Raw genomic sequence first — 24,515 nt, 5'->3', positions numbered from 1 at the left:
GTAGAGCTTGCAGTAAGCCGAGATCATACAGCTGCACTCCAGCCTGGGTGACAGAGAGAGGCTTCATCTCAAAAAATAATAATAATAAATAAAATATGTCAGATATTTTTAAATTAAGATTTCCTTTTATCACCTAGTTTAGAACTCAAAGGAAATGTTAAATATTGGCTCACATTTTTATTATTCATCCACCCATTTTTTCACTCACTTAGCAAAATGTATTAAACATCTGTCATGTCAGGCATGGAAGATGTAATAGTGAACCCAAGGACATAAGGTCCCTGCTCTCCTGAAGCTTAGTTGGGGGACTCAGACAATAGGTAAGTAAATGAATGAACCAAGTTTATTTCAGATAAAGTACAATAAAAGTAGGGTTCTATATTGGTGATGATTAATTTCTATAAAATCACTGTGAACACTGAATTAGCAAATACTAAACCATTGTTCCTAGAGGGAATTATAAGGCTAGGTTCCTATGAGCCTCTGATCCCAACATTTTTATCAACCAATCCATACATCACTTTGTTATATTTGTGTTTCTGTTTAAAGACACCTTATTTAATGTATACATTTTTTATTCATTAATATGAAACTCATGGTCAAAGAAGTTAATCTCACACACGTATTTTCTCCACAAGATACATCACAGTCTTCTTGTGCTGAGGAATACTGAACAGCACTTCAGTGTAACTACACTTGGGGGTTTTTGTAAATAGAAAAATCACCAACAAAAAGGACAGAAATGCAAAGAACATGGTACTAAATAGTGAAAAAGACACTTGTTTACAGTATGGGAGCTAAAACAAGAAGGCAGAGCATTGCCTTGTTCGACTTCAGCTGGGAAAATACACGTCTGGTGAATTTTTTACTGCTCTGCACATGTCCACAGGAGACCAGGAAAGCATCATAAGTATTGACTTCGGAGTTACAAACACATTTTAGTGAGCAGATGAATCTGTAAAGGCAGAATCTGTGAATAATAAGGGTTGACTTGGCAATGTGCTGAGGGGCAGGAAGGACTTCAGACTGGGTGGCTAAGGAAGGTCTCATTGACCAAGTGATCTTTTCTTTTTTTTTTTTTTTTTTGAGAAGAAGTTTCACTCTTGTCGCCCAAGCTGGAGTGCAGTGGCGCGATCTCAGCTCACTGCAACCTCCGCCTCCCGGGTTCATGTGATTCTCCTGCCTCTGCCTCTTGAGGAGCTGGGATTACAGGTGCCCACTACCACACCTGGCTAATTTTTGTATTTTTAGTAAAGACAGTGTTTTGCCATGTTGACCAGGCTGGTCTCAAACTCCTGACCTCAAGTGATCCACTTACCTCAGCCTCCCAAAGAGCTGGGATTACAGGTACCCACCACCACACCCGGCTAATTTTTGTATTTTTAGTAGAGACAGTGTTTCACTATGTTGGCCAGGCTGGTCTCAAACTCCTGACCTCAAGTGATCCACCTGCCTCAGCCTCCCAAAGTGCTGGGACACAGGCATGAGCCAACGCACCTGGCAATGAGGTGATCTTGAGCTGAGATCTCAATGGATCAGGGTAGCCACAGATATCTGGGGGAGTGTCTAAAACTGAAGAGCACTCTTCACAAAGAGAACAGTGAGTGCAAAGGCTATAAAACCAGAATGAGGTTGGCATGTTCTATAAGCAGACAAGCTCTGTGTATCACAGCTATGGTATCCAATATGGTAGACCCTAGTCATAGGTGGCTACTGAGCACTTAAAGTGTGCTAGTCAGAACTGTGATGTGCTATATGTGTAAAATACACATCTGATTGCAAACACTTCTTGTGGGAAAAAAAAAGGGAATCTAAAATATCTCATTAATAATTTATATGCTGTATTGATTTTATATTGAAATGATACTAGTTTGGATACGTTGGATTAAATAAGTTTATTTACATTAATTTCACCTATCTCCTTTTATGTTTTTAATGTGGCTTTCAAAAATTTTAAAATTATATATGAAGCTAGCAAAGGGGAGAGGAGAATAAAACAAGGTTGGAAAGATAGCAGATATCAGGTATTTTAGGGCTTTATAAGTCATAACAGAGTTTGGATTTTATTCTAAGTGCATCAAAAATCCATCAGAAGGCTTTGAATAGGAAGAAACATCTTAGAGTTGGGTTAAAAGCAAATCTCTGGTTTAAAGGCACATAAAGGACACTGTGGAACACAAAGAAGGGAGTTGTTAATTCTCAGGAAAGGCTTGAAGGAGTTGACCCGCTAAGCTAAGTCCAGGTTGGAGGAGTGGTCAGACCTCTTTATAGAGTTGTCGCTGGGCAATAACACAGAGATATCAAAAGAACTGCTCTGTTCAAGGAATGCAAGCAGTTAAATATGGCTAGTGTGGTGATCTCTCCCATGCCATTCTTCAAAGAATCCTAAATCTGTATCTTCAGGTGTCTCTTCTGGGCAATCAGCATATAAAAAGAACTGCTTATTAGAGAGCTTTACCTGGATATCTCAAGTGCATCTCAAATTCAAAATGCCCCCAAACTAGCCACGTTTTCCAACTGAAGTATGTTTCCTTCCATATTCCCTAACAGTACCTGAAATCATCATGCTCCAGTAACACAAGCTAGAAACCTGGATGCCAACACGGACACCTCTTTTTCCTCCTAAATCTAGTCATTCAGTAAGAGCTGTTGGTTTTATCTCTTACATATTTCTTAATCTGTCTACTTCTCTCCATCTCCACCCTACTCCAAGCTACCGTCATTTCATGCCTTTGTTGTTACATTAGGATTTAACTGATCTCCTCATATCCAATCACATTCCCACAGTCTAAACTTTGAATTTCAAAACACTAATGAAGGTATCTTAACTTTAAAAAAAAGATTCTTACCTTTTCTTGTATCTCCATTTATCTGGAGAACAGAAAAGAAACTGATAGGAGGGAGACAGAAGAGTGAAAAACCTCCGGCCACCATTGGCTGATTTAGGATGACTGTGGAGCTGGTAGGCAGCCTTCTGGGCTTTTACAGTGAGTGAATGGACCTGCTCATGGTCCCTCACAGAACTCTGAGATGAAGCAATCCATGAAGCCCTTCTATCTTGGGGTAGATAGCTCAAAGCTTCTATCCACTCATTTGAGGTGTCATCATGACATAGGAAATGATGGCTGGAATATGAACGGCTTACACAAGAATATTTCTCCCATATAAAAGCCTGGCCAGATCCCTCAGGGCTGGTGCCAGGGTGTCAGGGAGCCAGACTACTTCTATCTTACTGCTCTACCTCCCTGAACATACAGGATCTACCTTACGGTTTGAGGTGGCTTTTCAGTAAGTGAATGTTTATATGGTGCTGATGGCAACCAAGGTTTCCAGTGTTGCAGAAAAGATAAAGATTTAAGATCAATAAGATTAAGTGAAAACTCCCAAAGTCCTAAACATGAATTGGAAGTATCATTATACTAGCTTTTATTTAAAATAACCATGAAAAAATGTTTCCTAGCACTGTCCACTGAACAGCAGGGGCCCAGAAACAATCACCAAACCAGAAGCATTAAAAACCCCTAATAACCAGGCTGTGATCTCATTCCTGAAAACAAAAACAAACAAACAAAAACAACAACAACAAAAAGAACTAGGGCCCCTGGAAGAAGTACCTGATTCCAGGTCTGTGGTAGGAAATATACAAAACGAACCTGTAATAACTTGTCATTCCAGAAGTCTAGGAATCTACCAAAGACAACTGCAATCATGGCAGTCACCAATTTAAAGCGGTGCCAACTGACCAAAGATAGGACTATAAACCTTAATAAGAATATTAACTTTAATGGATTAAAATATGTTAAGCATGTAGAATACATAAATGTGTAAATATACAGTAATCCCCGCTTATCCCCGGGGAATACAGCTCAAGACTTCCAGAGTGTGCCTGAAACTGTGGATAGTACTGAACCCTATATATACTATGTTTTTTCCTATATATACGTACCTATGATAATTTATAAATTAGGCACAGTAAGAGATTAACCCCAATAGCTAATAATAAAATAGAACAATAACAATGTACTATAATAAAAGTTACGTGAATGTGCCCTTTCTCTTTCTCTCAAAATATTTTATTGTACATAATATTTTCTGACCTCAGTTGATGATGGATAACTGAAATCACAAAAAGTGAAACTGAGGATGAGGGGGAACTGCTGTACAGCACTGAAAAACAAAACAACAACAAAAACAAACGAAAACCTTACTCATCTTTGGAGGATACTAAAGAATCAACTTAATTTGAAACCCAACACATACCAGGAAATAACCAAGCATTTATAGAAATAAATGATGATAGGAAAGTTTCTCACAGTATCTCAACTAATAAATGAAGGAATTAGAATATTATTATAAAATATTACCATTTTGCAAACCTTAATTAATAAATGGAGCTTGGCAATTATGAGGATTAATGTTTTGTTTCAGCTTGGTTAGGCTATATAGTACCTAGTTATCTAATTAAACAGTACGCTAGGTGTTGCTGGGACAGTATTTTGTAGATGTAGTTACCATCTACAGTCAGTTGACTTTAAGTACAGGAGATTTTCCTCAACAATCTGAGTAGGCTTTATCTAATTAGTTGAAAGTCCATGGAGAAAAACTGATGTTTCCTTGAGGAAGGAAATTCTACCTCAACACTGCAGTACTAACTCCTGCTGGAGATGTGTCTCCCGGCAGAACACTACCATCTATATAGTATTCTTGCCGGAAAAAAATCAAACCCAACTCTGATGAAGCCTTTAGATCTAACTCCTGATTTAGAGGAATAGAGAGACAAAACAACATATTAAACGGCATCGCGGGGATACAATCAGCAAAATCAGACTGCAGTTTTGACCTGAGACAAATAAACTGTTTCTTTCCACAAATAAATTACAATTAATCAGTCAATCAATCAGTAGAGGGGGAAGGGATAATCTATAGATTAAAAGAGATTTAAGGAACATAGCAGGCTGGGCGCGGTGCCTCATGCCTGTAATCCCAGCACTTTGGGAGGCCAAGGTAGGCAGATCTCGAGGTCAGGAGTTTGAGACCAGCCTAGCCAAAATGGTAAAACCCCGTCTCTACTAAAGATAAAAAAAACTAGCCAGGTGTGGTGACATGCACCTGTAATCCCAGCTACTCAGAAGGCTGGGGCAGAACTGCTTGAACCTGGGAGGCAGAAGTTGCAGTGAGCTGAGATCGCGCCTTTGCACTCCAGCCTGGGTGACAAGGCGAGACTCTGTCTCAAAAAAAAACAAAAAAACAGAAACATAGCAAACAATTGCAGTGTATGAACTTTGCATGAATTGCTTTTTAAAAGATACTCTATGAGACCATCAGGGTAATCTGAGCATTGATAGGATATTTGATAACATTAAAGAATTATGATTTTTTTTTAAGATGTCATAATGGTTTGTGTTTTCAAAAGAACTCTCATCTTTCCAGGTACATATGGAAATATTTATGGATAAAATGATACAATGTTTGTGATTTGCTTCCACATAATGGGCATGGGAGGGAGAGGGTAGTGGTGAGAGTATGAGTTAAACCAGATCAGCCATGAGCTGCTAATTGTTGCAACTGAGTGACTGGTACATTGGGCCTTATTATATAATTCTTTCTACTTTGGGATGTTCTGAGCATATTCCACAATTGAAAATCGAAACAAAAGAGTTTGAGCTCCTGCCTACAGGAAGAAGTAAGGGAGAGACATTCTCCTTCCCTTTAAGGTCACTTTCCAGAAGTCATACAGAGTTTTGATTATATCCTATTGATTAGAACTTAGCCATGTGGTCACACCAAGCTGCAAGAGAAGGTGGAAAATGCAAACTTTAATACGGGGATCAAGTATCCAGCAAAAATGTCAGGAATCTTTTTACTAAAAATAAAAAGAAGGAACAGGTACTGTGAGAAAACTTTAGCAATCCCTACTACACTGGCTAGGGCAAAATCTCTATTTAAAAATTAGTCTAAACATGTCATCCTCTCCCTTTATGTCTCGTAATATAATACAGGGAATATTTAATAATGGTCCTGTAGAATTTGAGGAAAAGTGATTTCGAGTATAAAAGATATTTTGTTGTTACGCCACAATCTCCCTAAAAAACTGACAATACGTTTTTGCTCTCTTAAAATGAAAAGATGAAAACCTCTCGGTTAACCACCACTGTCATAAATCACATTGAAACAATAGTCTCTGCTCTAATACAGAATTTTTCCAAACCTAATACAATAGAAAACTTTGAACATTCATTACAGTCTGATCTGCACTGGGTGAGAAGCAAAGGCAGATGCACAGTGTTCTTTTCCATTAGCAGAACCACCAACCCCTACAGGGACTCTGGGCTGCCTCAGGATAAATTCACCCACCCAGCAAACCTTCAAAGCACTTAATATATGCAGGTAGATTTAAGCAATCATCTATTCAGCATTCCTGCAGGCTGTGCACTAAGATACTACTGTCTGCCTCCTCCAATAATACAACACAAACCCCAGCTCCTTAGGGGCTCCCACGACATAATAACTCAATATAGTATGTGAAACAGAGTAAGCTTCGAAAAGCTGTAGCTTTCACTGTTATTGTAAAAATCAGCACTACTCAGCACTTGCCACATATTGTTTCAAAAGCAGAATTCTTAAACAAAAATTTTAAAATGTATTAAAAGGTGACCTCAACGTAGAGATCTGGTTATATTTATCTGTATTTTTGAACATATTAAGAAGGTTAAGGGGTTCCTGTTTACAGAGATAAAACTCACTGAAGCAACACTAGTATGTTAATGGAAAGTTGTTCCTGTGAATAAAAGAACCTTCATTAAAAACTTATAGTAGCAAGAAAAATCTTTAATTACTTAGTGAAAGAGAATAGATTCATTGAGTGAAATGAAAAACAGCAGGGTTTTTTTTCAAATCTTCATTTTTAAAACCTCAGTCATTATAATAAAAATTTATTCTGTGCAAGATTTCTAGAATTAGAATTGCCCATGCACCCCATCCCAATACCAAACATCTAAAAATAAGCAAGGAGATAAGTGAAAGTCATTGAAAATTTAATAGAGTAATAACCAGTTTTTCAAAGTCAGGTCTACATATCTGTATAAAAAGAATATCTAACTCCTGTCTGAATTGAGATCCTTACTTGAAAATTAACAGAATGATTCAACAGAAATCACTGATTAAGAGACCTGTAAGATATCTAATCCCCTAATTTTTGAGTTAAACAAACTGAGATTTGAGGAGGTTAAATGGTTTGCATCAAATGTTATACAACGGAAAACAAAACAAAACAAAAACTATTACTTTTATCAAATTATCCTTCAGGAAGGAGGGGAGATGGCCGAAGCAACACGACTAAAGAAGAAATGTTAAAATGAAGCTCTAACAAAATTTTAAAAATAGTCCAGATGTGGTGGCTTACACCTGTAATCCCAGCACTTTGGGAGGCCACGGCAAGTGGATCACTTGAGCCCAGGAGTTCGAGCCCAGCCTGAGAAACATAAGGAGACCTGGTCTCTAATCTTATAAATAAATAAATAAAAATTAACAAAATAAGCAGCATTCAGAAAAATTAGGAAAAACACTTGCAAAGTGCTTACCTGAACAAAAGTATTTCCCACTTCCAAAATCTGAAAGCAATTAATTTGCTTATTTGTGTCTAAATATTCAACTTACAGGAAAAGTTACATTTAAGCTTTCCCCAAATAAAGTTCTATGAAATAAAACTTCACAGCCTGTGAATTAAGAAGTGAAGAAATGAATGAATATAGATGCAATGGTGATTGATATCTACATCCCCATCCATGCCACCTCAAAGCCCTTTGCCAATCCCCCGTTCCTGCCACCCATTCCTGGATAAGGAAGCCACTTATTTTCATGTCAACCTGTCTATGGCTCAGTCTCCCAGTCTTGGTAACTAGCACACTCTGCCTTACAGAGTTATTGTGAAGTTTAAAGGTAACTTAAGGAAAACACCTGCTGTGGCTTGAATATGGTTTGTTCCCTTCCCAAATCTCATGTTGACTTTTACCCCCAGTGTGGTGGTGGCGGGAGGTGAGGCCTAGCGGGAGGTGTTTGGGTCATGGGAGTGGATCTCTCACGAATGGCTGGGTGCCTCTTCTTCTCCTGGCAGTGAGTGAGTTCTCACTCTCATGAGACTGGATTGATTCTGGGGAAATGGATTGTCTCAGGAGAGGGAGTTGTGATAAAACCAGGATGCCCCTTGCATTAGGTCCCTCTTTGCACGTGCCCACTTCCCCTTAGACTTTCTCTGCCATTTTTTGATGCAACACAAAAGCCCTTGCCAGAAGCCAACCAGATGCCAGAGCCACACTTCTTGTACAGCTTGCATAAACATGAGTGAAATAAACCACTTTCCTTTATAAATTACCCAACCTCAGGTATTCTTTAATAGCAACACTAAACAAACTAAGACAGCACCTAACTAAATGCCTAGCGTATTAGTCCATTTTCATGCTGCTGATAAAGACATACCCGAAACTGTGCAATTTACAAAAGAAAGAGAATTATTGGGCTTACAATTCCACGTGGCTGGACAGGCCTCACAATCGTGGTGGAAGGTGAAAGGCACATCTCATATGGTGGCAGCAAGAGAGAGAATGAGAACCAAGTGAAACAGCTTTCCCCTTATCAAACCATGAGACCTTGTGAGACTTACTCACAACCATGAGAACCGTATGGGGGAAATCACCTCCATGATTCAATTATCTCCCACCAGGTGCCTCCCACAACATGCGGGAATTATGGGAGAATAATTCAAGATCAGATGTGGATGGGGACACAGAGCCAAACCATATAACCTAGTACACTGCTTTAATTCTCAAGCAAGAATCTTCATTTCAGACCACAGTAAGGGATCCTTCTTATGCACAGAAACAAATGATAGCTGCAATTATCATAATCATCATGACTATTATTAAAGAGCAAGAATCAACTAGTGGCTGGGGTAGGGGAGGTATAGCTTGACTCAATGCCTCTTCCTCTTTCCTTTCAGGGTGAAACTACAAACTTAGATCTCTACCTTTTCCCCCTTTGCCACTGGCAATTCAAATAATTCCTAATGAGAGAAGTATATCTTTCTTGCAGATTCAGAAACATTTTCTAAGTTCCTTTTTCATTTCTCCTCTCTCCCTCCTTTGACCAGTTAACTCAGGAAAATTGTCCATTTCTATGCCCATTTGTGAAAGGACCTAATAGGGCTTAATGTACTTATTATTGTAATCATAATAGAATTAAAACATCTAACATTCCTTGAATACTCACCATACCAAGCACTATGACATGTACAGCCCACTTAATTCTTGTGAAGTATTAATATTGAGCCTACCTTGGAGGCTGGCACTATTATTATTATCATCTCTATTTTACATTGAGAAACCTGGGGTTTAGATAACAAAATCCCATAGCTACTAATTGTTTGAGATGGAAATCTGTAACTCAGGCCATCTTCCCAACTGCAAAGATGAGGCTCTTAATCTCTCTCCTATACAATGCCAAGGAAAAGGGCAAGTAAAATCAGAGAAATTAGGAGCCTCAAAAGTTTTCAGAATTTTGTTCAAAACTTCTGATGGCAGTGGCAACCGGTCTGGAGTGGTCACTGCCATGATGCCAGCTGCAGTGGGGGAGGTGCAGCCAGGGCTGCATGCTCCACGGAGCCAGTGGGAGCCAGGAACAGGCAGAAGCCATGCCCCTTTTTGAGTTGGCGGGGCAGAAGCCCCGTGCTCCTGGGCACAGCTGCATTCGCCCAGCCATGGCTGCAGACCTGGGCATCCCTGCACTCTCAGGGCCCTGGAAACCACTTGCCCCTTTAGGCTTGAAAGTGCTTGCTTCCCCTGCCTGGCCTCTCCCAGCTCCCAGTGCCCACTCTGATTTTAGAGCAAAGTTATGGCCGAGGCGGGGCACTGTCACAACCTGGCTGGGTGTGTGCTCGCTCAGGGCAGCACTAACATGCCAGCTGCCTGCCACCTTGGCCCTCTCCAGACTATGGTCACTGATGAGCACAGGAGGGAGGCCGAGGTGGGGCTGAGGGCAGCTCAGTTTGGCACTGCAGGAACCCCTCTGCATGAATAGCCTGGGCACCATAGGCACCATGGACGGCAGGCTGATGGCGGCAGGAGCCAGATAGGCTCCTGGGTGGAAAGGGGTGGTTCCCAGTGAAGCCTGAAGCCTGGGGCCCGGACTGTCAGTTCCATGTTAAGTTCGCACCCAGCGTGAGAACTTGCGGTACTTTTTCTAGGCCCACCCATGGCCGCCCATGGACCAATCAGCATGCATTTCCACCCCTCTGAAGCCCATAAAAAACCCCTGACTCAGCCAGATTTGGGCAGACAATAGGACAACCTGCTTGCAGAGTGGAGCTATCCATGGTGGGTCTCCTGTCTGCTGAGTACGGTACACTCATCAGGACGATCTGCCTGCCAATAGAAGTTACTGACTCCAGATCTCCTTCCCACTGAGGGCTGCACAGATATCGGGACAAGCTGCCTGAGAATAGGGGTCACCCACTCCAGGTCTCCTCTCCACTGAGGGCTGCATGGACATTGGGACGACCTGCCTGCAGATAGGAGCTACCCACTCTGGGTCTCCCCTCCATTGAGGTCTGCACAGATATTGGGATGACCCACCTGTGGGAGAAAGCTATCCACTTTGGTTGGGTCTCCTTTCTGCTGAGAGCTGGACACGCCTTGGAATGACCTGCCTACAGAAAGGAGTGACCCACTTGGGTCTCCTGAGAACTACGCTGCCCCTCAGTGAAGCTCCTCTCCACCTTGCTCACCCTCCAGTTGTTTGCGTACCTCATTCTTCCTGGATACAGGACAAGAACTTGGAATCCGCGGAATGGCTGGACTAGAAGAGCTGTAATAAACAGGGCTGAAACACCCCTCACCCCCTCACCCCCACTTGCCACATTGCAGGCGATGTTGCAGGTGATGAGAAGGAGAGAAGAGTTGTGACCCTTTGGGGAGCCCAGAGCTAGGAGCTCCCCGAGCCAGGGCTGTGACACCCTATTTGGGTGTCTGCAGTTCCTGGCATTTCCAACCTTCCAGGTGCCACCACATTCCCCTTGTCCAGACACAGGTGCCTGCAGCAGAAGCTGCATGCAGTACATCTGGTTCAGCCACAGCCTTGCACAGAGCCAGTGCTGGCCACACTGCAGCAGCCAACATGGCAGCTAGATGCAGTGGCTGGACCCCATGCTCAATCACTCACACACCCCTGGCCACTCCACATCTGGCTCGCACTTGACAGGTGTGCGATCTGGGCTGGTAGCGTGAGCCTAGTTGGCTACTTGGCTCATGCTGGGCCGAGTAGGCGGAATGAGCCCAGCAGGCACCAGCAATACTCAGGCAGAAGGTACTGCCAGCCAAAGAGGTTTCTGGCTGACAAAGTGAAATCCTAAGGATTCCATGACATTTTCACTACTGAAAATTTCTTGCTGCAGGGAAAGGACCATGGGTAAAGAAGTGAGTAACATGGGAGCTAAAAGGACTGTTTGAGTGCACTGAGATTCTAGTTGATGTTAGATGGTCTAAAACTTTAGTAAAATCAATGAATGATTATATGTTTAAAATGTCAAATAGTTCCACACGAGGAGTGGGGATTTATTCTGTATGTAGACTTTATTTTAACATGTTGTATTTCTAAATCTTGATAAGCAGAAAGTATGAAATTTCAGGAGCTAGGAGGAAATTGGCAGTTTTCTTGGTGATGTTAGTTTTTTTTTTTTTCTGAAAGATACTTCAAACTTCAAAATTTAAATGGGAGATTGATACATAAGATGGTCTTCTTAATATCCAACTATTTATCTTGCTTAACCTTGGTAACTATGTGGAATATATTCTAATTATTTTCTTAGTTAAGTTTATTTTATGACTCTTAAAACTACTGAATAGAACTAAGAAATACCATTAAAAGGTTAAAATGTTATATTTTGTAATGACATGTCATCCAAATTATGCTTTTCTGAAACGTTCATCTAATTTTTTTTACCACCTTGAGATAACTGTTAACTATTTTCTCTTTTATATTATATTGCGTGTCAAAAGGACTTTTTTTCGGTGGGGGGAGAGAGAGGTGCTTGCCTGACACCATAATCTTATTTACTATACAGCAGACCATATTTCATCTTTTTTTTTTTTTTTTTTTGAGATGGAGTCTTGCTCTGTCGCCCAGGCTGGAGTGAAATGGCGCCATCTCGGCTCACTGTAAGCTCTGCCTCCTGGGTTCACGCCTTTCTCCTGACTCAGCCTCCCTAGTAGCTGGGACTACAGGCACCCACTACCACGCCTGGCTAATTTTTTTATATTTTTAGTAGAGTTGGGGTTTCACCGTGTTAGCCAGGCTGGTCTCAATCTCCTGACCTTTGATCTGCCCACCTCGGCCTCCCCAAGTGTTAGGATTACAGGCGTGAGCCACTGCACCTGGCCATTTCATCTTTTTTAGGTTATCTTTTGCTATGTTTTAAAAAATGCATTAGTACTCTGTAGAAATGTAGTTCTCTCTAGAAATGTAACATTTGTTTCCCTGCCACCCTAATATTATGCTAAATATATGCTAATATTTGCTTAAATATTAGCAAAATTTAAGAATTTGCACGTTTGCTTCCTATATTTTTAATGGAAAGACAGCAAATATTTTTCCATCCCCCTATCATGCTCCTTTTCCAGGGACAACCACTCTCATAAATTTGGTGTGAATCCTTGAAGTCTGCTCTTATACTTTAACTGCATGTAGGTATAGAAGAAAGGATACTGAGTTGTCTGATATTTTATTAGTTTTATGGAAGTAAGTTACACATATCTTCTGCACTTTTTTTCACTTGAGATTGAGTCATTGAGATTGAGTCACATGAGACTGAGATTGAGTGTACATATAGATTTAGTTTATTCATTTTAGCTGCTGTCTATATCATATCGATTATATGAATATGTAATTATCTTCTTACAAGTGGTCAGGTGAATTGTTTAGAATTTTCTAATATTACAAACAATATGACAGTTGATATATTTGTATATGACTCCTAATACACGTGTGTGTTTCTGCAGGGAAATATACCTAAAATTGGATTCACTGGTTTCTAAGATGCGCAGATATTTAACTTTACTTACTATTAATAGATTATTCTCCATGTACTAATCTTAATTTATACTGAATAAGTGGTTATATCTACCTGTATTCCTGTAATTTTTGTTTACCCACATTCTTATGTACACTTGTAATTGTTTGTTTGTTTTTGAAACCGAGTTTTGCTCTCATCCAGGCTGGAATGCAGTGGCTTGATCTCAGCTCACTGCAACCTCTGGCTCCCAGGTTCAAGCAATTCTCCTGCCTCAGCCTCCTGAGTAGCTGGAATTACAGGCATGCCCCATCACACCTGGCTAATTTTTTGTATTTTTAGTACAGACGGGTTTTCACCATGTTGCCCAGGCTGGTCTCAAACTCCTGACCTCAAGTGATCAACCCACCTCAGCTTCCCTAAGTGCTGGAATTATAGGCATGAGCCACTGTACCCTGCCAATTAAGCTATTTTAATTTTTGCTAATCTTTGGATGTTAAATGGTACCTTGTTGATTTTTACTTCCCTAAAAGTGTTTATTTGCCACTTACGTTTCCTCTTCTGTGAAATGCCTATTTCTATGCTTTGCCCGTTTTTGTACAGGGTTTTGTTTTATTCTTACTTGTAGTGCTTTATATTTTGTGAGTACAAATGCTTTATATGTTATGTATGTTGCAAATATCTCTCCCACTATTAGTTTATTTTTAACCTGTTTATGTCTTTGAGTTTATCAGAAACTTTAAATTTTGATATAGTCAAATTTGTCTATTTCTTTTTCTATAAAATCATATTGAAGAAATCCTCTTTCCTACTCTAAGACACAGAGATAAAGCCAAGATCCCCTAATATTTGAGTCTGATTTTGATACTGTTTCTCTGATCTTATTACCTCTGAGCCAATATCACATTCCCTTAATTTCTAAAAATTATGTATGCATTTATGTGTGCATATAAGCTTATTTTTGTTTGGTTTTTGTTTGCTCCCTTGTTTTATGAAGCTTCCTGAGAAAGGGTTCATAGGAAGTAAAATTTTTTATGGTAAATATATTTTTATTATTAGTTTTATCAGAAAAGCTTGTATATACATGTGACTTCTGATGCTTTTTTTTTTTTTTTTTGAGATGGAGTCTTGCTCTGTCACCCAGGCTGGAGTGCAGTGGTGCAATCTCGGCTTACTGCAACCTCTGCCTCCCAGGTTCAAGCGATTCTCCTGCCTCAGCCTCCCGAGTAGCTGGGATCACAAGTGCATGCCACCACACCCTGCTAATTTTTTGTATTTTTAGTGGAGACGGGGTTTCACCATGATGGCCAGCCTATTCTTGAACTCCTGACCTCAGGTGATCCACCCGCCTTGGCCTCCCAAAGTGCTGAGATTACAGGAATGAGCCACTACACCCGGCCTTCTGATGCATACTTTTATTAAAGCCAGAGATGGTTATTTATTCTAGAGAAACAAATCTCTGAGGTTAGAATGGAAGACAGTGAAACAAGATATTTCACTTTATAATTTACCTTTGTCAAACTATCCCAGAGCATGTCAATTCTATTATGAAATTATTACTTTGACATTATATAACAAATTATTAGTAGAAAACACGCAAGCAAAAAAAACTTTAAATTCTGTAATCTTCAAGTCAATCATCAATTTTCTTAGATTTCTGAAGACCTGAAAAGAAAAATAATTTCAAACAACAGCACTCAAACACCATATACATTTGTAATGAGGCACAGCAGTCAATTTTTTTTTTTTTTTTTTTTGAGATGGAGTCTCAGTCATCCAGGCTGGAGTGCAGTGGCATGATCTTGTCTCACTGCAACCTCCACCTCCCAGGTTCAAGTGATTCTCCTGCCTCAGCCTCCTGAATAGCTGGGACTACAGGTGCACGCCACCATGCTCGGCTGATTTTTGTACTTTTAGTAGAGACAGGGTTTTGCCATGATGCCCAGGCTGGTCTCGAAACTCCTGACCTTGAGTGACCTGCCCATCTCAGACTCCCAAAGTGCTGGGATTACAGGCATGAGCCACCACGCCCAGCCCGGCAGTCAATTTTAAGCCTCAAATCTTCCAAATTTTAGCTTAATAATCCTCATTAGTTTTTTAGATTTTTGTTAGCCTTGTTTTGGGGCTATTTTGCCTTACTAGGCCTAAACAGAATATTAAAATACATTAATAATCCATACTGAGAATAGAGTATAAATGGGTTTCTCACTCCTTAGGGACATAAGTGGAAGCAACACATCCCATGAACACAGATGAATGCCCCTGGTTATCCCTGAGCTGGGCAGTTTCACACGATCATTTTTTCTCTGAGGCCAAAGTCTGTGGTTTGATCATCTCAGCAGCTTCCCGAACCAGACAAAGCAGATTTACTTTGTCTCCAAATTATTTTTCTCAGTGCTCGAGAAGAATCCCCTCGTTTCCTGATCCTACCACGAAAACGTCCCTGAGGATGAAGCCTTCTCCTTCCAGGTTTCCAGAGAAGCCTCCATTCCAGGCTCAGAAGAAGTACCACACTCCCAGATGGAGAAATCCCAAAAACATCATCTTCCGCCTTTGTGGACCATAGAACTTTTTCTTTTCATCCAGGAAGATTTCTCCTTTGAAATAAGGCTGGAAATCCTTCACTTCAGTCCTGATGTGCTCCTTTACCCCTGCAAAGAGGGGGACTCCCAGCTCGTCCAACATGGGTTTCAGGGAGGACAGATCCGCAGCTTCCTCTCAACAGAGGAAACAGCCCGGCCTCCGCCCAGCCATAATCATAGCTCTATTCCCCACCCCCACCCCCCCACCCCGCATAGCTCCTTTGCTTTCAAAGTCCTTGGTTCCTTCTCCAGAGTTTTCAGGTCTATATCCTCCAGGTACTCCAGTGTCACTTTCTGGGACTTAGACAGAAACAGGTCTGTGTTGGCCAGCAGCAATGCCAAGGCAGTGGCCCCCGGGGCTCCTGCACCAATGGACCACATGCCCACGGTGAAGAAACTTGGGTCCTGGAGGAAAGACATTTCTGCCTCAGTCTCCAACTCTCAGCTCTGCTCCTTGTGGTGTGTGTCTGCCTGGTTCTGGCCCAGCCCTACTCTCAAATGCCAGATTCAGAAACCTCTGAATACACGCTTACAAAAAGTGCCATAAATATGATGTATAATTCTTTCTCATTTCTAGAACAATGATTACCCTCAAAACGTTATTTGTACACAAAACGGAGAGTTTTCTGATGAATGAGTATGGTAAGGAGTCAGGGTTTGTAGTCAGAATCCCCATTCTTATTCTCCAAGGCTGGGCCCAAGCAGGAGCATTCAAGACTATTCAAGCTGACTCCTTCACAATGCTTTTCAAAATAAATCCTCATTATTTTATTTTTAAAAACCACCACAAGTGCCTCCTTTCTGCTGGCCTTCTCCTACCCTGACACCCGGGCACCGAGGGGCCAAACCACCTGGCCCCAAGGGTCCCAGGGGCAGGCCCCCCGAAGTAAAATTTTTTAAGAAACTGTGTGCCTGAAATTTTTCTACATTTCATTCCCATACTTATTGATAACTTGGGATGAGAACAGAATCTGATTGTAAATTATTTTTCCAAAAATGTTGAAGGGACTATTCCATACTCTACATGTTTTGATTCTTATCGTTGAGAAGCCCAATACTGTTCTGATTCCAACTTCCAAATTTTGTTGATACTATCTCTATTATTCTCTAAGACCTTATAAATCCATGCTATTAAAAAATTTTTTTAAACCATTTCCTATCATTTCAATAGAATTTTAAAAGGAAGTGAGTTAATATGTTCAGTGACTATCTTTAACTATAGTCATTTTAGTGATACATAACTCCCACTACTTTCTATACTGAGAGTCTCAACCCAAGTATCTTAGGTAGGACAATTCTTTTATTCATTCTTTTTTTCCTCCTTTTTTATTCTCATTTTAGCTACCCTGTTAACTAAAAGGACAATTCTTTGTTGTCCCAAACTGTCCTAAGTATTATAGGACATTTTCCCAGTCCTTCTGCTCTTCTTCATCTGGTCCTATTCTTGTCTTATGGTTTCCATTCCTCCACCTTCTTGAATATGAAAAATTTAATTTTTCTATGCCATTCTATTTAGTTTTAGGGTACAAATCTCCTGTTTGCAGCATCTGCCAAGTCTGCTTCCTTGCAGTTAATTTCCTTACATATTCTGTAATCTTTGCAAACTCATCTATAGAGAAATCAGTATCTACAGAAGTCAAGGATTCCTTGAATTATGGGAACTTTGCTATACAGAGAGGTTTTCCATTGATCTTTGCCTGGCCCTGGGTTTTGGAGGTACCAGACCAGCGAAAATATCATTTCTTGGACTGCGGTCCTGACCATGTAGTAATATGAATTCAGACCCCAGACTTGAGCTAGTATGGACCATTAATCTCTAATCTCTAGCAGCTGACCCTTTTCTTACCATAGTCCAAGTGGATGGCAAGCTTCCTTCTAGCCTCCTCAGGTCAATGAGGGGATGTTTTTCTAGTTATCCTCTTAAGGTCAAAGGGTTCTTGTGGTAGATTTTATTTTTCAAAGGTAGGTGTACTAATGAATATCCAGTCCCACATGCTCTTCCTTCACTGTGATGTTCCTCCTTTCCTCCATCAAGAGGTGAGATCTGTGTTTCTTTTCCTGAAACCAACTTCCTCAGCCAAACAAACAAACAGAAAAAAAAAAAAAACAGTAGAAACCACACTATGTGATTTCCAAAGCTAGGTCATAAAAGTGATATGACTTCCACTTGGCTCTCAGGACACTCACCTTTGAAATCCAGCCACCATTTTGTGAGGAAGCCAGGTGACACGGAGAGGCCACATATAAAGATTACAACTGACATCTACAGCTAAGGTCTCAGTCAAGAGCCAGTATCAACCCCCAGACATGTGAGTGAATAAACCTTCAGGAGATTCCAGTCCTGAGCCTTCAAATCTTCCAGCTGAGGCTCCAGACATCCTGAAGCAGAGCCAAGCTGTCCCTGCTGTGCACTGTCCGAATTCCTGACCCACAGAATCCATGAGCACAATAAATGGTTGTTTTATACCACTAAGTTTTGGAGAAATTTGTTATGAAGTCATAGTAACTGGAACAGTACTTCTTTGTGACTCCCAGCTTTCAGCAGATGGCTCAACGGTGGCTTTCTCTGTGAACATTCCTTCATTTCAGGCACCTGGGGATTTCCTTTTCTTTGTTCCTAGCTTAGCCACATTTCTATAAATTATACGTTACTCAGCATTTGAAATATACTGAAGCAGAATGGGGACCCTTCCATGCCGGCTCAGTTTGCCACATTGCCCAGAATTTCCCAGAAGTTTTTAAAATAATGACATAAAGAACCGAATAATTTATTTTTTGGTTTTTTTTTTTTTTTTTTGAAACAGAGTCTCACTCTGTTGCCCAGGCTAGAGTGCAGTGGCACGATCTCGGCTCACTGCAACCTCTGCCTCCCAGGTTCAAGCAGTACTCCTGCCTCAGCCTCCTGAGTAGCTGGGATTACAGGCACATGGCCCCAGGCCCAGCTAAATTTGTTTTGCATGTTTAGTAGAGATGGGGTTTCACCATGTTGGCCAGGCTGGTGTCGAACGCCTGACCTCAGGTAATCCACCCACCTCGGCCTCCCAAAGTGCTGGGGTTACAGGCGTGAGCCACACACCTGGCCAGTAATTTATTTTATATATATACACCTTAAAAAAGAAAAATAATCCTATCGAGAGTGCATTTATTAAAGATCAGGTAACTTGTTGCAGAGAAAATACACTCAATAAAAAATTCATTCTCTCTAGTACTCAAATAAAAGGCAGATAATATAATGAACTACTACTTTCACCAATCAAAATGGCAGGGAGTTTTTTCTTTACTATTAATAGAGTAAGATGAAGTGCAAGGAAATAGGCACTCTCATAAGGTTTCAGTGGGAGTATATATTGGTGTAATATTTCCAGCGAATAATCTAGTAATATATATGTCCTTATAATTATATATATTTTTGACCCAGCAATTCTACTTCTGGGAATTTATCCTAAGAAATAATCACTGGCCAGGTATGGTGGCTCACGCCTGTCATCCTAGCAGTTTAGAAGGCAGAGGCAGAAGGATCTCTTGAGCCCAGGAGTTTGAGACCAGCCTGGGCAACATAGTGAGACCCTGTCTCCACAAAAAGAAAAAAAAAAAAAGAAATAATCATTGATACATGAATATCAATTCCTGTATTTCTTATAATAGAAAAGAGAATAAAAATAACTCAAATGTCCAACAGCAGGTGGCAAAATCATCTTTAATTTTATGGTTGTTTGTACCAAAATAATTACCAAGTGAACATAAAGAAAGATGAGTTATAGATTCATTGAGAAAAATATTTATTTATTAATAATGTCATGCATTGTGCTAGGAGTCGTAATACAACGAGGATTAAAGATAAAGCATACTGTCTATGGGAGGGGGTGAGGAGGAGTGATAAGTTCATTATGGTAAAGCTACGGTCAAATTCTATGGCACGACAGAACTTTTGCTGACCTTAACCAGACTGGAGAAGTAGGAGGGTTTTTGTTTGTTTGTTTGTTTGCTTGCTTTTTGACAAGTGATGTTCAAGCTAAGTACCAGAGGTTTTCACAAGTAGAAATTAACTATGGGAGAGAAGCTTGGATGTCCACTAAAATCCTGGCTCCTCCTCCAGAGAACAGTGTTTGTTCTAGGAAGTGGCTGCCTCCCTGTGATTGGAATGTGAGTGAATATAATGTGTAACACTGCAAGAAGCTTCTAGGAAGCTAAGCAAGTATGCTTTCTCTATACTTTCTCCTTGCCTTTCTGCTGACTGGATTTAGACAAGAGTGAAATGCTGACGAATGGCAGAGTCTGGGTCCTTCTACCAAGTGAAAGCAAGCCGCTTGCTGACCAGGGACGCCTACCTTGAAATTGTTACGTGAGCAAGAAATAACTTTTCTACGTTAAATCAAGAAAATGTTGGGATCTGTTTGTCACTACAGCTAGCAATAGGCTAATACATGTGACTTTTTATTCTCAAATAATGTAGTAACTCACTTAAATATATTCACTAAGCATGTACGATATACACATCAATGTGTCAAGTGCACAAAAAAACACAAAAATAACTAAAGAGATTCTGCCTGCACAGAATTTCCAGTCCAGAAGAAAAAACAGTAGCCACTTCTACAACTCTAATACAAAGCAGTGTGTATAAATTAAATCCTTAGGAGATATATATAGTAGTAGAGGATTTAAAAGGAGGGAGATATTACTTTCAGGGGGAGGTTCAAAAAAGACTTTGAAGAAATTAGAAAATGGCATTTAAACAGGATTTAGATGGCAGAAATGTAGGTAGAGGCATTCCAGAAAAAGATATAGATGGGAAAGATGTCACAGAGAATGTAATGTAAGTACTCTGGATTGCCTGGAGGGAGGGGTTCAGATAAAGGCAGTGTGAGAAATAATTAAATGATAAATTGGATGAGATTACAGACAAATCTGAATGCTGGACAAAGTGGTCTGTATTTCCTTGAGTAATGTGGTACCACAGAACAGACGTATGGTATATATTCTGAACAGAGGTATGGTTTCTATTCACAGTTATGCTTTAGAAAAATTAATATGGCAGAGACTGGAACCCAAAAGAGAAATTACAAGGCAATCATAATAGTCCAGAGTACTTAAGAGTGGTCATAGTGAGAATGCAAGATTGATTATTGAATTTGGGAGATTCGGCAACAAAAAAGGAGTCAAAGCTGACTGAGGCTGGGAATTGAGGTAACTGAGAGGAATTATGGAACCATGAATTAAATTCAAAGAGGACATGCTAGTCTGGAGGTGGAGGGCAACAAGGAGTTCTGTCTTAGAAAAAAGTGAGTACAGGACATCCAATGGAGATATATAATCTGGATCTATGCAGTAGGAATTGAGGTGCACAGGTCTGAAGATGAAAATGTTAAGAGTTATCTATTTACACGTGAGAAATAAGGCCAGAGACTGTAATAAAGTTGGCAAAGGAGATTTGAGAGAAAGAAGAAAAGCCAGAGATTTCTTTAAAATATATGCAAGGCAGGTAGAACAAAAGGCAGAGAAGGAATGGAGAGGCAGGAAGTTCAGGGGAACTAGCATCATAGGAAGCATTGGATCATGTCCAATTCTACAAGTTATTGGAGAAGGGAATTATTAATAACATTACTGTAACAGCAAATGCACAATCCAATTTAATCCTCAGGTCACCCAATGAAACACAGATTCCAGTCAATGACCAAGCAGGGATTCAGACCCTGCAAAGAACCCAGGCACTCAAGTAAAATGAACTTGGATTCTAATCTTAAATGTGCCCCTCAAAAGCTGCAGAACCACAGGGTCAAGAAAAAAATAATCCTGCCTCTGCCTCTCATAAGGTGAGGATTAAATTTTAAAATGCATGTGAAGTGTTCAGCACAGTACCTGACATTATAAACACTAAGTGGAAGCTATTCTCCTCTTTTGAAGAATAAATACAGATTTTTCTCAATACAGTCTGTTGAAAAAAAGATAAATCATTCAAGATTCTTAAAGGCAAGATTCTATCAACATTTTTAAATGTGCGTACATCTGACTTAGCACTTCTGCTTCAAGGAATTTATCCTGTAGAACTGTTCCCATGTGTAAGAATGTCTACTGTGGCTGGGCGTGATGGCTCATACCTGTAATCCCAGCACTTTGGGAGCCCGAGGCAGGCGGATCACCTGACGTCAGGAGTGAGACTACCCTGTCCAACAGGGTGAAACCCCATCTCTATTAAAAATACAAAAAAAAATTAATTACCCGGGCGTGGTGGCATACGCCTATAATCCCAGCTACTCAGGAGGCTGAGGCAGGAGAACTGCTTGAACCCAGGAGGCGGAGGTTGCAGTGAGCCGGGACTGCACCATTGCACTCCAGCCTGGGCAACAAGAATGAAACTCTGTCTTAAAAAAATAAAAGAAAAAAAAAAAGATTGTCTATTGTTTCATTGTTTGTAACAGGGAAAAACTGAAACCAATCTCAATGAGGAATGGTCACATAAACTGATACATCTGTACTATGAAATACTCAGTGTGGACCTAAGTAAATTGATATGAATGGTATTCTCCATCAAATCTTTTTTTTTTTTTTTTTTTGAGACAGAGTCTCACTGTCACTCAGGCTGGAGTGCAGTGGCACGGTCTTGGCTCACTGCAATCTCCGCCTCTTGGTTTCAAGCGATTCTTCTGCCTCAGCTTCCTGAGTAGCTTGGATTACAGGTGCACACCACCACGCCCAGCTAATTTTTGTATTTTTAGTGGAGACGGGGTTTCGCCATGTTCGTCAGGCTGGTCTCAAAACTCCTGACCTCGTGATCCGCCCGCCTTGGCCTCTCAAAGTGCTGGGATTACAGGCGTGTGCCACCACGCCTGGCCCTCTCCATAAGTGAAAAAAGACATTTCTCGAAATAATTCATATATGATTCCATTATGACCAAAAAAAAAAAAGGAAAAAAGTGGAAGAATGAACACCAAATTAATTCTAACAAGGATTAAAAAGTAAAGAAAGGCATAGACCTCTCCTTTCCAACTCCATATACTTCTGTACTGTTTCAATAAGTACTAATACATTATAATGTAATTTGAAAAATCTACGGAAGAACTTAAAAAAGGAAATGTCAGAGTATTGCTGAAGAAACACCATTGTAACAAGAGATTAACTCATTAACAATGTACATAACAAGTTAATAAACAGGAGCAAGAATTCTTCTGCTTCAGGGATTATAATACCCTAAAAGTGCTCACAAAATTGTTTGCATTTGTCTGGAGAGAAGTTCCAGTTTTTATGATGTCTATGACCCCAAAAAGGTTGTATGGGAGGGAAAATGACCAGTACAACAGAAAAGACTATCTATGTTACACAAATAATTTCTAGTATTTTTAACTCCTGGTGAGAAAAGTAACGCACACACAAACTATACGTAAATCAGAAATGGTTCAAAGTGAAGTTGGCAACAGAAACAGGGTTGTAACAATCTAACTGGGTTGGTTTCCCATGTCCCACTGCATGGCTGGGTGCAAGTGTGGGAGAAGGGAGACACAGGGGTAGGCAAGGGAAGAAAAGTAAACACATTCCCCCCGCACTCCAGTTTAAGCCTGGGAGGGTCAATCTGTAAGGGTGTGTCCACTTAAGGGATAGATATAGGTACTTACTTACCAGAGTAAGGGGTGCAGAAAGAATACACAGATCCGGCAGGCAGACCCGCTTCCCTCAATCTCATCCCCCGACCCCGCCTGGTAGCCTTCCTCAGGTCCTCATGCCCAGGCCTTTCTGCCAGCTCCCATCATAAAGTGCATCTAGAGCATCCTCAGAGTGACCCACGTGCCTCTCTGAGCCTCAGTGTCCCCTTTGTGGGAGGGAGTGGGACTAGATGACCTGCGGACCCGACCTCCCATTCAGCCCTGACCTGGCAAGTCCCCTGGCCCTCCCGCTCCTTGGCCAGGGCTCGTCCTGAGACGGGCCAGCCGTCCGCACTCACTGTGCCCGCAGCTGCACCGAGGGGAGGGACTTCTTTGCGATCCTGCCCCTTGGGGCCCAGGTCGGAGGCTCCGGCAGCAGGGGTGGCTGGGGAAGCGGGCACAGCGGGCAGTGTGGGAGCCAGCGGCAGGCTGGAGCCCACCCAAGCCCCCGGCCCAGTCCGGCCTTGTCGCGGGGCTGGCCACGGAGGCGGGGCTGGACAGGCGGTGCAGGTGGCCGCGAGCTCCCACGTTCACCGCTCCTGGGGTGAGCATGCCCCGCGGCCAGCAGCCCAGCGACGCTGGGCCCGGCCCGGCCAGCGTCTCCCGAGGCTGCAGCCCTGCCTGCCCGACGCGCACCAGTTGCTAGGCGCCCGGGGACTCAGGCCTCAGTTCCATAGGGCAAGGGGCCTGTTAGGGTTCAGGGCCATGATGGGTGCTTGGACAACTTGGGCAGCGGAAGCCACTGGGACCCCTCGACCAGCACTAGTGCCTCTGCCTTCAGGTCACTGCTGCCAGAGATGGGGGTGAGGTGGGGGAGCGAGCTGAATCAAGACTGGGTGAACACTGGTCAGTGGTGACATAAGGTGAGGCGCCCAATGGCAAACAGCACCAGGCAGCATGTATAGGGCACGGAGGGGGCAGTTGGGCCAGTTTGGTGTAATTCAATTTTCTGGGTTGTTTGCACATCAGCTTGTGTCAAAGACTTATTTTTCAGGTTCAAAATAACCACGCTTTCCAGAGTACTGATGAGCTGTACCTTTCAAATGTTAGCCAGTTAATAATACCTGACTAGCCCAAATTAGGTAAATGACAATGACGAGTTCCCTCACCAGTCCGCCCAAATTCCATGTTCTGACTCCTTTGTTTTGGTTCCTTTGTAAAAGGCTAGGTGTGTGTGCCCTCTGGCTTGGACATCTAGCACCTTTTGCACAGTGGGTCTTAGCATCTGTACTCTTGCCAGAT

General features: G+C 41.5%; 1 protein-coding gene and 1 pseudogene across 4 annotated transcripts in view; both read right to left on the bottom strand.

Annotated features, from left to right (window-relative positions):
- C8H8orf89 (chromosome 8 C8orf89 homolog) overlaps nt 1–24,508 on the bottom strand; it is a 55,807-nt gene extending 31,299 nt beyond the window's left edge. For 2 of the 4 annotated variants that reach the window (XM_011744505.3, XM_071068115.1), the window contains exon 1: nt 23,573–24,508. The gene's annotated coding sequence lies outside the window, so the exon portion shown is untranslated. Of the gene's footprint in view, nt 1–10,625; nt 10,801–23,500 lie in introns of those variants that run through there. The other 2 variants (XM_071068114.1, XM_011744506.3) reach the window with 2 other exon arrangements.
- Nucleotides 14,271–23,492, bottom strand: LOC105483586 (peroxiredoxin-like 2A pseudogene; annotated as a pseudogene).
- Nucleotides 24,509–24,515: the final 7 nt, after the last annotated feature.

The sequence above is a fragment of the Macaca nemestrina genome, chromosome 8, assembly GCF_043159975.1.
Source record: "Macaca nemestrina isolate mMacNem1 chromosome 8, mMacNem.hap1, whole genome shotgun sequence".
NCBI lineage: Eukaryota > Metazoa > Chordata > Mammalia > Primates > Cercopithecidae > Macaca > Macaca nemestrina.
The sequence above is the reverse complement of the archived record's forward strand: the minus strand, read 5'-3'. Positions and strand labels throughout refer to the sequence as shown.